This window comes from Argiope bruennichi, chromosome 4, assembly GCF_947563725.1.
Source record: "Argiope bruennichi chromosome 4, qqArgBrue1.1, whole genome shotgun sequence".
NCBI lineage: Eukaryota > Metazoa > Arthropoda > Arachnida > Araneae > Araneidae > Argiope > Argiope bruennichi.
In genome coordinates, this window is record NC_079154.1 from 26,260,959 (window position 1) to 26,278,311 (window position 17,353).

Below are 17,353 nucleotides of genomic sequence, written 5' to 3' on the forward strand. Positions count from 1 at the left end.
AGGAATATTTACGTTCAATAGCAGTTTCATGATACATAGACCCTAGTATATTATTAATTTTAATTCACAAGTTCTCAAATTATAAAATCAAGATTTCAAAAAAGTTGAACATTGCAGAAAATCTTATTTAAAAATAGGCAAAAAAATAAATAATAAATAAAGGTTTGAAAAATACGGTATCCACTTTACAACAAAATATTATCTTATACCACAAGTCCTAAATTTTATATTTATCGTTCAAATAAATGCAACATGAAAATTGCTGTAGAGACTGTTATTTATTGTGTCCGTTTATGGCATCCGAAATAACCTCATTCTAATGCTATAAGTGTATAAATAACCCCTATCAACACATTCCTGATTTCTTTTATTTATTTAGATTTATTTTCTATCACTATGAAATTTTAATCTCAAAAGTATGTGCACATTCCGAACAACGTCATTCATAAGTTTCTGAAAAGGTTATATACCATAATTTTTGCATTTCTGTGAATTTTAAAGGAATTTTTTTGCAAATTTTTTGAAAATGAGCAATTAGATTTTTCAATTCAACACTAATGCTATTTCGTGTAAATAAACTATTCCAGAATTTAAATTTAAAATGCCATAAAGAGAATAAATGTTAACATTATTAACAGAACAGAACATTATTAAAATAAGTTATTAAAGTCTTCAACAGTGTAAAAAAATTATGAAAACGTTTCGAACTAAAGGCAGTGCTTAAAAAGAACATTGACAATCTATGTCCTTTAAACGAGAAAGTCGGACGATAAAAGAATATCCACAAATTAGCACTGATGTATAAAAAGAAATTGAAAAAAAAATGATGCAATCCTGAGTCTTGAAATTACGAGAAATAAGTTCCCGGAGTCTAGAAAATTCAAGAAATTGTAGTAGAGAATTTTAGAATAAATGCTAATGTTCTTTATCTTTTGTGGTAAAAACCTTCCTACATTAATGTAAACTCTGATGATATCAAACCATGAACGCGAGAACTAGTAGAAATAGAATCTTGATTTCCGAATCTAAGAAAATATTTTACTTATCTTGCAGTTATCTTTTTAGAATTAGAAAAATAATAAAAATTCGTTACAACTCAATCGCAAAAAACAGATATCGAGGAGGAAAGAATGTTTGGATATGTATCAATATTGTGGGACTAAAAAAAATCTTATATTAAAATAAAAACTTCCAATAAAAACAAAAGAATCATTTTAGTATCGACTTTAATTTCATTTTCAAGCAATTAAAAAAAACACTTTCTTTCATCGATTAACATTAATAGGTTTTAATATTCCTGAAAAGTAAATTTTCCAATTTTTTTGTTAACATGATGTTAATAAGTTGTCTGTAAATTGTGGCTGGCGTGATAAAAAAATGTACTCAAAACATTCTACAGGGCAGGGTTTTGTACCTCAAGCTACTAAATTCGGCATGTAGTTGTTTTTTGAATTGTATGTATTCACTAAGAAAAAGTTTCTCAAAATTTGAATTAATTTCATTTAAAATTAATTAAGATTTTTAAGTAAAAAAAATATTATTTTTAAATGAATTCTTTTAAAATAAAATGATTAGGTCTTGCAGAGGAAAAAACTTAAAAGTTTTATGGACAGTAACACCAGATCATATTAATACACAAAACTATTTTTGCAGCACTTTAAAATTCGAAAAATAAATTTTTCGGCGATCCAAATTCTGTTTTCGCATACTTTTGTTCAATAACTTTAAGTATAAATAAAAATATATTTTATGACAACGCTTTTCTCCATTTTAGTTACTAAATTTATACTCATGAAAATTGCGATGGTAATAAATATATTTTTTCGTGAGTGTATTATCACCCTTATAAAATTATATTTAGATTTTAAAAATAAAATAACTACAGATGAATGAACTTTAAAGCCTTATCATGCAATGATATTTCGCATATGAGCCTCAAATATGCTTTATTTATTACTTTCCCGTATACGTAATATAGAGAAATTATAGTTATTGTCAAAAGATTCGAATTCAAACTTTGACGAATCTCCAAGTTTTAGACCACCCTGAGTGTGAAAAACGCATTTTTTGAAAATGTCCGTTTATCTGTCTGTGACAAAGATAACTCAAAAGCGCTTTGAACTAGTTGCATAAAATTTGGGATACGGTATTTATAACAAATTTGTAGATTTCTATCAAATTTTAAACAAAATACTCAGAGGAAGTCTATCTGTCCGACTGTTCAAATATAATTTAACACGATAACTACAGAACGAAGAGAGATAGGTAGATAATATGTGAATGCATAGAATTAACATCTATATTCTAGACACCTTTCAAGTTTTGTGCCAAATCCAACCAGGGATTAATTGTCGGTCAGTCTGTACTTTCAGAAACACGCAAATGCGGCAACTCAAATACGCAATGACATAAATATATCAAATTTGGTACGAGATTTTTTGATTGCAATTGTAGTGTTATGTCAAAATTTTCTGTTCCAGTCGGTTGGGGAATGCGCAATTAAAACACAGATTCAATTTTATGTTCTATTAACAGCATTAATCGCCAAAACACTCGCCAAGTATGAACACGATAGATTCAATAAAAATGCTATATTCGCGCCAAAGGTTAATATTTCGTAACTATTTTGCACCAATACCGTAAAAGGCCTTATCTGGGATAACACCTGTATTAAAGAGTATACGAAAAAAAATTTGGGGAGACTTTCCAGATGATTTTTAATTTATTTATTATATGTATGCTTAAAAGAATGTTGAAGAACAGTGTCTATTTTTTAAAAATTTTAAATTGTTATTTCTGCAACGGAAAATGCATTTTCCCATTTCTATAATGTTCCGAAATAAAAAAAAACCCTTCAAACACTTTTCTTTCTATTGAATAAATCTTCTATATATCGCAAAACACCTATACCTTCTCATTTCGAAATTTGTTTTTGCAGTCTGTCACGCTGCTAGTTAGAATTTAAAAAATTAGTATGACACGGCAAACAAAAACACTACTTTTTTCTTATATTTCCGTCCCTGGAACTGAACAGTTTCATAAGATATGCATGCACAGTTGCGGATTTCTAAACATGCAGTCTAGTCAGCTGTCTATAGCCACAGGTCTTAGGACTGTCGCAGACAAATCACTTAAAAATATGTATCTATTGAGCTATTTAGCAAGATTACAATGTGTGTTTATATAATTAGTAAAATCATTGTCAATTTAATTAAAGATAATTAATTACTAATTTGTAATGTATTGGAATATTAGTCATTAATTTCCCTGGTTGAGTTCCGCTTGACAGGTCGTCTTGTAAAATAATAATTTTGAATATTACATCCATGTAAAGTTCATTGCTTTCTTATGATCTATTATAATGATTGAATACTTTCATTTGTAAGAAAGGAAATCATTAACTAATATTTATGGTAAATGTCTCAAAATTTTTTTGCCTTTTTCCATGTTTAAATGTATTTTCCAAAATATTAATCGTAAATAAAAAATATATATCTTTTTACAAAATTACTAAAATAAAAATGATTAATCGACTTGTTAACGATTTATTTTAGATTGATTTCAAAACTTTCTGAAATATGACACTAAATTAACCAATTATGAAAAGAAGGGTCTGGTATTGTGTACTGTATAGGGCCGCACTGCATCTAAATACGCCGCATTATGCGCATGCATATTTCTAATTTTAACAATAATTTTTGGATAAATTATTATGAACGGGGTTGGATAAATTACAATAATAATAATTAACCAGCGGAATTGGTTCTCCTAAAAACTTTCTTGTATTCTCTCTAGCAAACTCATGATGCCAGAGAGCTCCTTGTATGATACAATATAATGTACACTGGCAATACAATGTTTCGATCAATAATTAGGAAATATTAACTTTTGACGAAAATTTAGCATTTTTACTGAAACTATTGTGTCACCTTTGGCGAGTTTTTTGGCGATGAATCCCTGGCATGCAGTTAATAGTATCCTAAAATCGAATTTGTGCTTTAGACACGTTATTCTCAATAGATTGAAACAAAGATTTGGCACAAACTTTGCACATATAGTCACAAATCCCAAATTTAAGTTATTGCGTGTTTTAATTATCGCTTTCACAAGTTTATGGACCTACAGACAGTTGTTAATTTGTTGTTGTTTTTGTCTCGAACTTTAACAGCTGTCTACTCAAATCTGTGTGTGTCTCCGTTTTTTAGTTATCATTGTAATGTCTTGATGTAGACTGATCAAATAACGAAGCAGAATTTCCAGACAATTCTTTATTTTACAGAACTATATATACAATAGAACAACTTGTTCTAATCTTCGTGAAATAAATAGTTATTCACACCTGTAGTAGGAGACACAACAGTCAAAGTCGAAGGGTTTTCTTGAACTCAATTGGTTCTCGGACTCCAAACTCGTGAGCGTAGTCCAACAGTCTCCTGCAATTCGTTTCTTCTCTTCTCTTAAAAAAAATATCCGCATTTTATTTCGGCGACAATTTCCGCCTCTTAATTTACATTGGTCATTTGACCTCTCTTTCGGCCAATCGAAGTTCAGCAATATGCTCTCTCAGCAGCGCCAGTCGGTCGTGGGAAGGTCCTTAGTGTGATGCATCTTTCACAACTGACTATTCTGGAACACGGAGTTATCATAGTCCTTTCACAATGAGAAACATTTAGATGTTTCGACACCCCTTTCTCTTTGAAGGTACGATCAATACCTCTTGGACGAGGAATTCCACATGCGGTCTTTCACTGTAGTCGCTAATGAACAGATGCGAGACCACCCAGGTGAAAAGATCTACCATCTGGCTATCTCGAGGAGTTTAGTATTTAACAGCGTCGACACAGCTGGCTGTAAATGTCTTATCAGTACTGGGAAACGGGGAATGTTACATCGTGCTAACTTATATTCAGCAGCCGGATAGACGGGCTTCTTATGAACAGATTATAGTCAAAATTTGACAGAAATCTATATATTTAGTGTAAAGACCGTACACCAAATTTCGACCATCTATCTCAAAGCATGTTTGAATTATCTTTGTCACAGAAAGATGGACAATTTCCAAAAATGTCTTTTTCGAACTCAGGGAGATCTACGATGTAAAAATTCATCCAAATCTCGAGATCGAATTTTTTGACGATTACTATACTTTCTCCATACTACGTATAAGAGAAAATACAAATGTTCGAGGAATTGCTTATAAACTATAAAAGTTAAATTCAAGGAAGAAATGCCTTTCGATTTGGAAGGATATCCTCTTTAACTATATGTAAATTGCATCCATATAGAAAAGCGTCTATATATTTAGATTTGCATAAACTTGAAATTTTTCAATTGCAACCCGTAATTTTTCGTCTTTTAATTTGATTCTGTAAATAAAAGAAATCTGCAGATATAAAATTTTAGGCAAATCAGTTCAAGATAACTGGAGATATGCAAGAAAAAACATTTTGGAGATATTTTAAAGTATGCTAACATAGCAAACTATATATGATAACGAACTCAATAGCAAAAGATATTTACCTTTTTTCAAATTTTTGTTTCAGTCGTTAAGGCGGAAACTCTGCTCTAAGAAAAATTAATGTTTATGTTTACTGTTATTAAAAGTGAAATAATACTAAATAAGACTTCGAAATTCATGCTTTTATTTGTATATTTATTTGCAGATATATATCAAATAAACAGTATTTTCAAACGTACTGTTTAAAATAAGCAAAATTTCTGGATAAGTTTATTAATTAATATTAATATAAAAAGCTAAAACTTAAAGTTTTTGGAGTACTTGAAAAATAAAAGTCAGATGCTTATTTTCTAAAATATTTCTGTATAATTAAAATTTGAGCAATTTGGAAAACCACAGAAGTTTTTTAGAGTCTGTTTCAACCATAAAGTCAGACGTTTTCAATCAGTCAATGACATCCCTGAAGCAGTGTGGTTTTTGAGACATATTACTGTGCTATTTTTGTCTCCACCCTAATTATACAGAATTGTATAAAGTAAAAAGATCTTCTTTGAGGAGAATAGTTGGTTTGTAAAGATTTTTAAAACAAAGAATTTGGATTTTTAAAAAAGACAATTTTTTAAAAATTGGAAAAAAATTTTTTAAAGTTAAATAATGAAATCTCGAATTGGTTAAAAAAAGTATTTTTAAAAACACACTTGTGTCAGGTGATCAAAAAAGTTCTGTCATTTTTGTGAAACTACAAAGTTTAAAGACTATAACATGCAGTACGCAAAAGACAGCACAAAAATTCCAGCAATATTTTAATCAATATTTAATGCAGACATCTTCGATAAAGAGAAGCGGAAAGGTTATTTCTTAACATTATAAAAGTTTACCTGAAGATTACCCCAGGCTCTATAATTCTTTTAAATTCGAATGTTTATATGAGTTTTAAATTGGAACAAATATTGTTTAAGCTGCTGAACAAATATGCCATGCTTTCGGAGATGGTTCTATCAAAAGTGGTTTTGAAAACTTTCTTTCGGCGATAAATCGCTTAAAGATGTACCACGAGATGGTCTACCATATGCCATTAATGATGAAGAATTACAGGCTGCAATGGAAGAAGATTCCGTTCAAACTTGTGAAATATTAACACAAAGGCTCTCCGTAAGTGATGAAACTGCCTGTTTACGCTTGCATAGTCTTGGGAAAGTTTAGAAGCTCAGCAAATGGATACCTCATTAACTGACATCTGCCAATAAACTAGAACGCCCGAACCTTTATTTGGGATTGCTTCACAGCCATCAAACAGAACCATTTCTTGGCTGTTTATTAATCTGTGATGCGAAATGGCTCTTCTACAGCAATCCAAAATGATCACATCATTGGTTGTCATACACTGAAATGCCACAAACAAGCAAACTTAATATCATCAGCAGAAGGATTTATTGTGGAATTATTCACTATGAACTTTTACCTTCTGGTCAGACTATTAATACTAACGTCTACAAGAACCAATTCCATCGAGTTCACTAATCACTTTTGAAAAAATAACCAGCATTAGTGAACCGTAAAGGTGTTCTTTTCCTACACTATAAAGCTAGGCCTGATGTCGCACTTATGAGCTCTAACACAATTCAGACACTTGGATGGGAACCTCTTTTGCACCCTCCTTATTTCCCTGATATTAGCCCTTCGGACTATCACCTATTTTTAAGCCTAGATACAATTTAGAAATAAAGAGAATATGGAAACGGGACTTTTTCAATTCTAAAGATCGTAACATTTATAAAAAAGGGAATTTATTAGCTGGGGAAAAACTTATTGAATGTGAAGGTGGTTATCTTGATGAATAAATTGTATTATTTCCTATACATTTTTAAGACAGAACTTTTTTTGGTTGTCTGATATTGATTTAAATTATGATATTTTTCACTTTTATAATTTGCCATTCTTTAATTATTCATTTTTTTATTCTCTCACAAATTTTAAAATACTTTAAATTCTTAAACTCAGAAGTTGCGAACTCGGGGTACGCATATATGTGCGAGCAGGCATGCGGTGGACCTGTTAGAAGGACGCGAGAGTTATCGTGACCACGTAGAAAAGCACAAAACATAAGGAATTAAAACAATAAATAAAAAATCTCAATTTCCCCTTCCCCAAAACCGTGCGAATCCGAATACCATTTCATGAAATAAGGGCGGGGGAGGAGGAGAAGTTCATTATGATTTAGAAATTGATTTACAGTTCCTGAATCAAACCTTATTCCTATTACACTAATATGCTTGAGTCAGCCATTGCATTATTTAAAAAGTGTATCTACTATCTTCCATCCATTGTGTATCACTAATGAAGAAGAGGGGGATGTCAAAGTGTTACGTGGATGAAAAGTCGCTGGTTAAGTAACCAAATTTTCGCTTCCTCGGAGGATATTGCTAATTTAAAATCCTTTTATCCTTCTTAATTCAATAGTTCTAGCCAAATGTCAATGGCAGTCAATGCTGAAAGAAACAAACCAAGCATATCAGTAATGTTTACATACATATTATATAAATGGATATTAAAGAGAAACCAAACAACAACTCTGATTAATAATTTAAAGCTCATTTTCCTGAAATTTTAGCCTTGATAAGGATGTGAGGATGAGAATGCTAATTTTATGACCTCCAGACAGTGATAATTCAAAAATCAAGATTTTTCAAGGCAATGAGTAGTCAACGCCCTTTCAGTTTTTGCAAATATTTCAAAAATAATTTAATACATTGATTTAGTATCATGATCTGGCTGAAAAAATTCGATGCAAAGCACGATCGTCTTATTATTTTTTTATTGTTGGATTATAATGTATAATTTTATATGATGTAAAATGCTCTTTCTAAAGTAAATAAATTCAAGGTATTTAAGCACATATAATGTACCATTTTTTTATATTTTAATCTTGAAAAATCAAACGTTGTTGATGTTTTCCATAACATGAAAATGATTCCTTTAACACAGAGGTGGATATTTTAAAATGTTTTCTTAGCTATATTCATTTTTTTCTGTAGGTTTGTAAGAGTTTGAAGGTTTCTTTTAATTTCCTCTAAATTATGGAAATCGTTTAATTCTTTGGTCCAAAACATTGTAACAGAATAATATTTTATACTTTATTCTTATGTTTTCAATTTTTTTTAAAATTTGCTCTTCATTATATAACATGCACATAAAAAATGCATTTCATTTCATCGTAACGCGCGCATGCGTATAAATGTAGTAACCAAACCTATATAAGTATTGGTGCAAAATAAAATTTAAATATTTTTTTAATGCATGGAAATTTGTATGGAAATAGTATTGGTATCATCAAAAAGCTTATTTTTCTAAAATTTACAATGACTTAAAAAGGGGTTTAGTGAATCAATATATTCAGAAATTCATGTAAAATATATTTCGATTTATATTTCATTAAAAATATAATTAAAACGATGAAAACTCTTTCTTTGTAAAAGCCTATTATCCAGGAAGTAATTGCATACCAAATTCTGCTGCTCGATATTCCACATTTGCCCTAAAATGTGTTCTGAACGATCTTTACATTTTGCCCGTTCTCTGTAGCAATAAAAAATTTATAGATATTATCCAACCTATAAACATCACTTTACTAAGTCATATCATTTCAAAGATAGTTATAGCGTAGTTTGACTTGCTGTTAAACACTGCTTGATTTGTTACTATTAAGCACAGTTTACTTAATTACAAAGCAAGTTTTAACTTAATACTATAATAAAAGACAGAGAGCGTATCGTTTCCACCCAGTCAAATAATCCCTAAACAATTTTGATATATTTTGAAAATAACTATTATAATTGAAGAGAATTTCGTTTTAAATGCCGCCTTTCTTTATATTCCGTAACAAAAATTTAAAAAAAAAAAAAAAAAAATGTTGTGTAATTTTATGGATTCCCCCCTCCCCCCTTCTTTCTGAGAATAGGAGTTTTAAGAGAATCGTAATATGACTGTAGAGTTCTGAGAAGAAAAAATGAAAGAAAAAAAATCTTTTGTTCTGTCATTTTTGAAAAAAATATTTTACAACTTCTTTAATCATAATATCATTATAACCATATATAATATAAAGCTGCGTATTAATCCTAATTATTATTTATTCAGAGAATATTAGATTTATAATTTTCTTGTAATTATTTTTATACCAGTTTCATATCAAGACAACTTTTTATCATATGAGAACATGATGTTGTTTTGGCTCGAGGTTTTTGAAGGCAACAAATTGTTGAAGCCTCAAAATGCTTATTACAAACAAATTATCTCTTTTTTTTTATTTTGGAGTCGGCTTTCACAGTGCAGCTTTTGAAATATCTATCGTCTGCTAATGTAGTTTTATTTTGGAGTCGGCTTTCACAATATAGTTTTTCCATTATTTATCGTCTGCTAATGTAGTTTTTTTAATATTGCTTTTAAAATTATTTATTTACTTGATTTTTTAATTCTATATTTGAGTCGTTAATTTTAGCCTTATTTATAAATTTGCACAGCAAAATATAATATGTAATAAAAAAAGGAAAAGAAAGGCGGTACTAGAAATTTAAAGACCAGACTAAAATTAAATTTAAATATTTCAGAATAAAAATATCAAAATAAAAAAATAGTACAGTAATCACTGCTTATAATGGTCACGCATATCACAATTAGGGATTGCAATACCGGACCGAAATTTCAATACCGGCGTTCGGTATTTTTTAGATCTTAATACAGGGATACTGGTTTTAATACCGGTATTAGAAATTTTAAAAAAGAAAAAAAACACAAGCGGTTCTTTGTTTTATTTGCTAGTTTTATTAGAAAGGGTAAATATCACAAAAAATAATTTGTAAGTTATAAATTATAACAGTATATAAAGAATCACAAAAAAGTAAAGGAACAACTTATTTATTTAAATCACAAAAAATTGTAAATATCACTATTCAGTCTGTGGTATTAATACAAATTTTTGAAATGTGATCTTAAAAAACATAATGCATCCATTGTACTATCATTAAGCCTGAAAAGTAATTTTGTGAAGAAATTACTAGATGTCGAAAACGCTCTTTTGGCATCTACGATACTTAGTGGCATTGTTAGCAATTCGCGTTATACTTTTTCCAAGTATTTACCTCTAAATCCTTCATCTTCAAATAAATCAATTTTTTTTTATCGGATGGTTTTGGATATAGTTGATTTCTGTATTGTATTTTGGTTCGTTGAAATTTTCTTAATTGTAATTTTTGTTCAAGAAACAATTCCTTTTCACTATCCACATCAGTGTCATCATAATCTTCGATAACTGAACCGAATTCTTTTGAATGTGGATAGGTTTGTGGGTAAAAAATTTTAAGAAAATTTACTATAAACTTGATCAGATTTGAATTGGTTAGTCTCTTTTCTCCTTTTTCATTTTCATTTTTAAAATCATTATAATTATGTAAATACCGTAAGACATTTTCTATTTCGATATGCCTTTCTTCTGTGCAATTTTTCAATGCAATATACAGGGTGTTTATAAAGTCCCGGACCCATTTTGATGTTTAATAACTCATAAAATAATAAAGATATAAACACACTTATGGCATTTATTGATGGAATAACTCATATATTTTCCTTTTCAGGTTTGAATATTTTTACTTTTGTAAATATCGTCTGCGCGTGTGGTTAATTTCAGATAATTTCATTTTCCAGTCTAAATATCTGTACTTTTCTAAATATTGTCTGCTTATTAATTGCATTTTTCTCTCTTTTGTTTTTGGCAACTATTGCAATGTTATGTTTACTTTTGATGTGTTTGTTCTATGTAGTACTTTTGTATGTGATGTTTTATTCTAGCGGATTTTAAGGAGAATGCATACACCACAAGAGAAAGCACAGATTTTATGGTGGTTCATAGAAATGAAATCGATAGTGCAAGCACAGAGAAATTTCAGAAGAATTTACCAAAAAGATCCTCCATCCAAAAACAGCATCTTGCGGTGGAAAAAGAATTTTCTAGAAATTGGAAGTATCGAAGATAAGAAACGTTCCAGACGTCCTTGCACAAGTGATTTTGATGTTGAGCGTGTCAGAGAGACATTTTTACACAATCCTAGAATATATGTGAGATCAGCGGCAACAGAATTGGATATGCCAATTTCGACGGTGTACAAGGTTATTAAGAAAAAATTAAGACTACAGGCATACAAAGTTCAAATTGTTCAAGTTCAACCGAACGATAGGCCTAGGAGGATGGCCTTTGCAACAGATATGCTAAGGAGGATAGAAGATGCTGCTGATTTTCTGAAGAGCATAATGTTCTCCGATGAAGTATCCTTTCATGTTTCTGGCATTGTTAATCGCCATAAAGTGCGCAAATGGCTCTGTGGATGCCGACATGCTTGTCGCTACCTGGCGTGAAATTGACTATCGACTTGATATTCTCCGTGCGACGAAGGGGGCACACGTGGGAGTTCATTGACAAGGGTCATGAAACTTTTTGAGTCTATTTAACCATTTATGTTATTAATTTAAATCTATCTATTAATTTAATCTAAATCTAAATATTAATTAAATTATTAATTAAAATCATTATTTTATGAGTTATTAAACATCAAATTGGGTCCGGGACTTTATAAACACCCTGTATAATTCTTCAGATAGTGATGTGTTCTGTTCGAGTGTGATGTGTGCTGTTAGGAGTAAACGGTTCCAATGAGTTTTAAAACCTAATATTAACATATATTCTGTTTTATTTTCAGTTAGTATGTATTTTAGTCATTTGTCATCTTTTATAGGGGAACGTTTAAATATTTTAACAATTTTTCGAACTTTATATATTATAGGAAGTAGTTCTTGATGGGTTAATATTTCATCCTCATTAGCAATATCTTCTTCAACAATTACATTGTCATTATCTTCATTCTCAATATCACTCTCACTCTTACTCTCTTCAAAGTTGGAATCCGAAGTTTTTATATCAACAGTATTTGGATTCTTCTGTTCTTTATTTTTTTAGTATAATACATCTATTACTCTTAACTGAATTCCATGAGCATAGCAGAATTGCTGATTTGCACCAATCAACTTTCCAACTTTTTTCATAACTGTTGCTACATCAGTCGTTATGGATACAATATTTTCTTTCAGGGATAATCCATGTTTCTCTAATTTAGAATTAAGCAATTAATTAAGCCATTAATTAGCTAATTAATTTCGCCCATTAGGGAGACATAAAAACAAAAACGTATACTATTTTGCAATGCTGGCGATCCCTGAACAAATAGTGAAGACAATTTTAAAAATTTCTAGTAAATACCGAAAAACCGGTATTTAAACTTGTGAATACCGGTATTACAAAATTGTACAAATGGCTCAAAATACCAGTATTCGGTATCCTGGTATACCGGTATTGCAATCTCTAATCACAATCAATCGATTGTATTAATGAAAATAGCGGAATCCCTATCTAAATTCTTATATCTTTAGCAATGGATCTCCCTATCTAAATGCGTTGAAATTCCACCAGTTCTAGTGATCAACATTTCTCTTATAGTGGTCAGTTTCGATGTCCAGATAGTCCGGCATGGAGGTTTTATTAGGACCAATCAAGAAGATGACCCTGAGATTCATTGAAAAGTCAGTAGACATTTTCGTAGAAAATTATGGGATCTAAATCAACATTGATGTAAATTGGAAAAAAAAATTAGGAAAAATGTAGATGAGACAATTAGTCATGCACAAATGAACCGCAGAGGTGATGACGTAGAGCATGAGAAAAACGATGATGAAAGGGAGATTGAATAGAATTCACTATCAGCCCTCAAACTCTCCAAGACATTCGACATTTAAGAAGATTAGCCCAATATCGTGCTGAATGTATTGATGAACATGAGAAAGGTAATCCAAATAATGCTTGATAATTCAATAACCTCGATAACTTTTTAATAATATCTATTAATATTCTTCAACTCTAAGCGTTGTGTCAAATTTCCTAACTAAAATGAATGAATAATACGAATGATATTATATGGAATGCCTTTACTGCTGCCCCTGTATACATTGTATTGTCTTTAAAGCATTTGGATACAATCATCATGTGGATGTATCGATCGCCTTGGCATGAAATCAAAGTAATCTTTTTAAACGGTATCCACTGAATATGATAAAATATAAAATATTCAGAAAGGGGGGAAATGAATTGAAAAGCTACAAGGGGTGCTCAAATAAAAAGTTCCCAAATGGCACTGTGGATATAAATGAAGATTTTATTCAAAGTATACACCATAGGTCTGAGCACAACGATCCCATTGATTAACGAGCCGAAGGATTCCTTGTTCCAAGAATTCCTTTGGTCGTGACGAGAACCAGTCCTTCACAGCTTCCTTGAGTTCGCCGCTCGAGTTGAAGTGCTTCCCTTTCAGATGTTTTTTCAAGGAACCAAACACATGAAAATCGCAGGGTGACATGTCCGGGCTGTAGGGCGGATTGTCGAGCTGCTCCCACTTGAACTTTGTCAGTTCTACGTGTGTGACCCTGGAGACGTGTGGACGCAGTTTCATCATGGAACAGAACCACACCCGCCGTGAGCAGCCCCGGTCTTTTGTTCTTTGGAGTGTCTCACAGTACACATTGTAGTTAATGGTTCATCTGCGCTCGAGGAATTCAACAAGAAGCGGACTTTGGACGGCAAACTCAAGGACGCTGTGAAGTACTGAGTCTCGTCACGGCCACAAGAATTATGGGAACAAGGAATCCTTCGGCTCGTTAATCAGTGGGATCGCTGTGCTCAGGCCTATTGTGTATACTTTGAATAAAGTCATCATTTATACCCACAGTGTAGTTTCGGAACTTTTCATTTTAACACCCCTTGTACTTTATTCTCATTGCTCCACTTTTACAATTTTAAATATTTTTTACAGCTTTAAAAATTTTTGAAAGAAAGTTTCTAAAATCAGATATCATTATTCACACCTTAATTGTGGGAATTAAATTTAGAATGAATTATACGCTTATATTTCTGACTGTTTGATTTTTTTAAATATGTTGATGAAATAAATGAGATCAATCCATTGTATGAGGTGTTTGATATCACTGCACCATTAACTTTTTGAGGGTCAGAGGTACAAACCGTCTGTTCACCTCTTTCAAACTCTTTCTTCGCTCATAAACTTGTTGGTGGTTACTTACTACAAGAATCGTTTCAATAGTGATGATGAATTGATTTACTTTTTTGAATGATTTGAATGATTTAATTGTTTTTGAATTTAATTTATTATTGAAAATTAAATGATATTTCCTGAGAATAGTTTAATAATTATGCCTTTTGGGATGGTCAAATTTTGGATGCCTTTTTGGATGGTGAAATTTTTTGGACTTGTAGAATAAGGAAATATGTTTAGGAATAAATGTATGAGGTAGTGAAAATCCTTAAAGATTCAATTAATAGATTCGAAATAAAATAGATTTTTATAAGTATCTTGAGTTTTTATTATTAGAACCTAAGTATGCTATGCTTCCCTTATCAAAATTGTCATCCAAAAATTGATGCAACCAGCATCCATTTGAGGCAACTCATGGCTCAGGAGGGAAAACTAATGACCACGCTCAAGCTTTTGCTTTGCAGATCTACCATTTGATTTCCTTCATTTGAGAATCAGAAGACATCACGAGATCAAGGAAATTTCGAGTGTTTCTAACAAGATATTGATGTAAAATCGTAATTGTCCCTAGTTATGTCAATTATAAAGTTTATTATAGCAATCTTAAAGTTAAACCTATTTTGCACAATATAAATATAAACAAATTTTTTCAAAAAAAATAAAATAATAATGTCTCAAGTGTGTAGAGAATTTTTTCTAGTTCTTTCTGCTGATGATTCTGTATCAAATGCCCGGAAAGAGCCTCATGCTATTTTGGAAAATTCATTCAATACATATTTTTGTTAGTTAAAACAAAACATCTTTTTTTTAGTTGAGTTACAAATCTGATAGATATATTTAATTTTTCAAAAATATATTTAACGTTCTGAAAAGATGCTGCGTTGTGCATGAGGCAATAACTTTCTTGAACTCTTAATTATTTTTTGAGTTGTCTGTCAATTTTTTCCTTAAATACGAAACACTTTTAATTTTTTTGTATCGTGGTACGAATCCTCCTCTGGCACATAAAATCTTTCCTTTTTGAAAAGTTTCTCATGGAAAAAAAAAATTCTGTTAAAATCTCTCTGTAAAGAATTGTATCTGATGACAAAATTTAAATTAAAAAAAAAAACATTTGAACTTAGGTGATTCTTATGTGATAGTTCATAGCTCTTACTAAATCGGTAGCTATCCGATTTGCCTTAAATTTTCGAGGAAATATATTCAGTGTATGCAAGGGACAACATCACCAATCATGCCACTTTTCCTCAAGCGATAATTTGCAATTTAATAGTTTTTTGTTGTGGTAGCTTTCTAGATACTTTACTCAAATCTCTATGCCGAGATTTAATGATAACAAACACATGCAGGGACAGCAAATTTCAGTTTCTTCTATTTTAAAAGGTCTGTAAAAAGAGATATCTTGAAGATAAAATGAGTGGCTTACAGAAATATCACGTTTCTATTAAAATTGGAATTCCTAAAGCTTTTATTTTTTAATTAATAATGCACATAACTTTTTCTGTTGACAATGCTTAATGGAGTGCAATTTAAATGGGAATCGTAATTCTGAAACTCTTTCGCACACTCCATAATAAGAATATTATTCTTCTCCCGTCACATGAAAACTGTGGATTTTGAAATAGGTTGTAAACCCTACGAATGCTCAAATTTTTATTTTCAAAACCCCGCATATGAGTGTTTTTATTTGAAACCCAATATATACGTTGAACACACTTTTGTAGATCGATTGAAGCCAAAATTTCACAGAGAAATACAATTTTAGCAACATGACTATATACCAAAGTTCATTGATCTAAATCTTTGTAGTTTTGAGTTTTGACATTTACAAGTATACAACAATGCAGACCAGAAACATTTAATTCAAACTTTCATACGGATCTGCATATTTACAGACAAAACCCGTGTATCAAATATTATCTATTATGCTCTTTACCTTTTGAAGCTATTGTATTCACTTGTATTCGGGCAACCATACAAATTTCCTCTGAATGGATTTTTCAAAATTTGGTATGAAGTCTATTTTTCTTAATTTCATTCATCTAATTCAAACTTTTTTTTAGTTAATGTGTTAATAGACAGAGAGGCATAGTTAAAAAAAATACGTATTAAGGCAAATCTTAAGCGTAGAAATTCGACAAAATTTCGAGTTTTAATATTTGATAATCCAATTCTTGTATAGTTAGTATTAAGAAAGTAAAAACACATTTTTAAGGGTTTTAATACAAATTGAAAGTCATATTTCGAGTTATCAAATCAGATGGTGGCCTCTCCTATCGTCACTTATAGATATTTCATCTTGCCATAGCATAACATCAAAAATTGAATATGAAGTTTAGATTTCCTTTTCCTTCCAATCAATTATATACCATCAAACTGACCTATCGATGCAATTTGTCGAAAATTTGATATGGATCTACAATTTAGTAATAATACATCGTGTAAAGTTTTATGAAACACACTACAGTTTTGAGACATCGTTTTCACACACAGACATATTAATTCTCTCGGACGATTTCATCCATATTTCGATAGTAAAGAAAATTGACTGATTGACTAGGGTTATGGGAATTTTATCAAATCATCTTACCAAATTCCAGCCATTTAGCTTTTTGACATCTTCTCAACCATCGGGCGGCCTCTCAGGTTTGAGAATGAGAAGTTTCTAATATAGTGGTTGATTTTCACCACACGAGTGGGCACAGAAATGGCATGGGGCTTCTAAGAATGACGGGATGGGATTCCCATG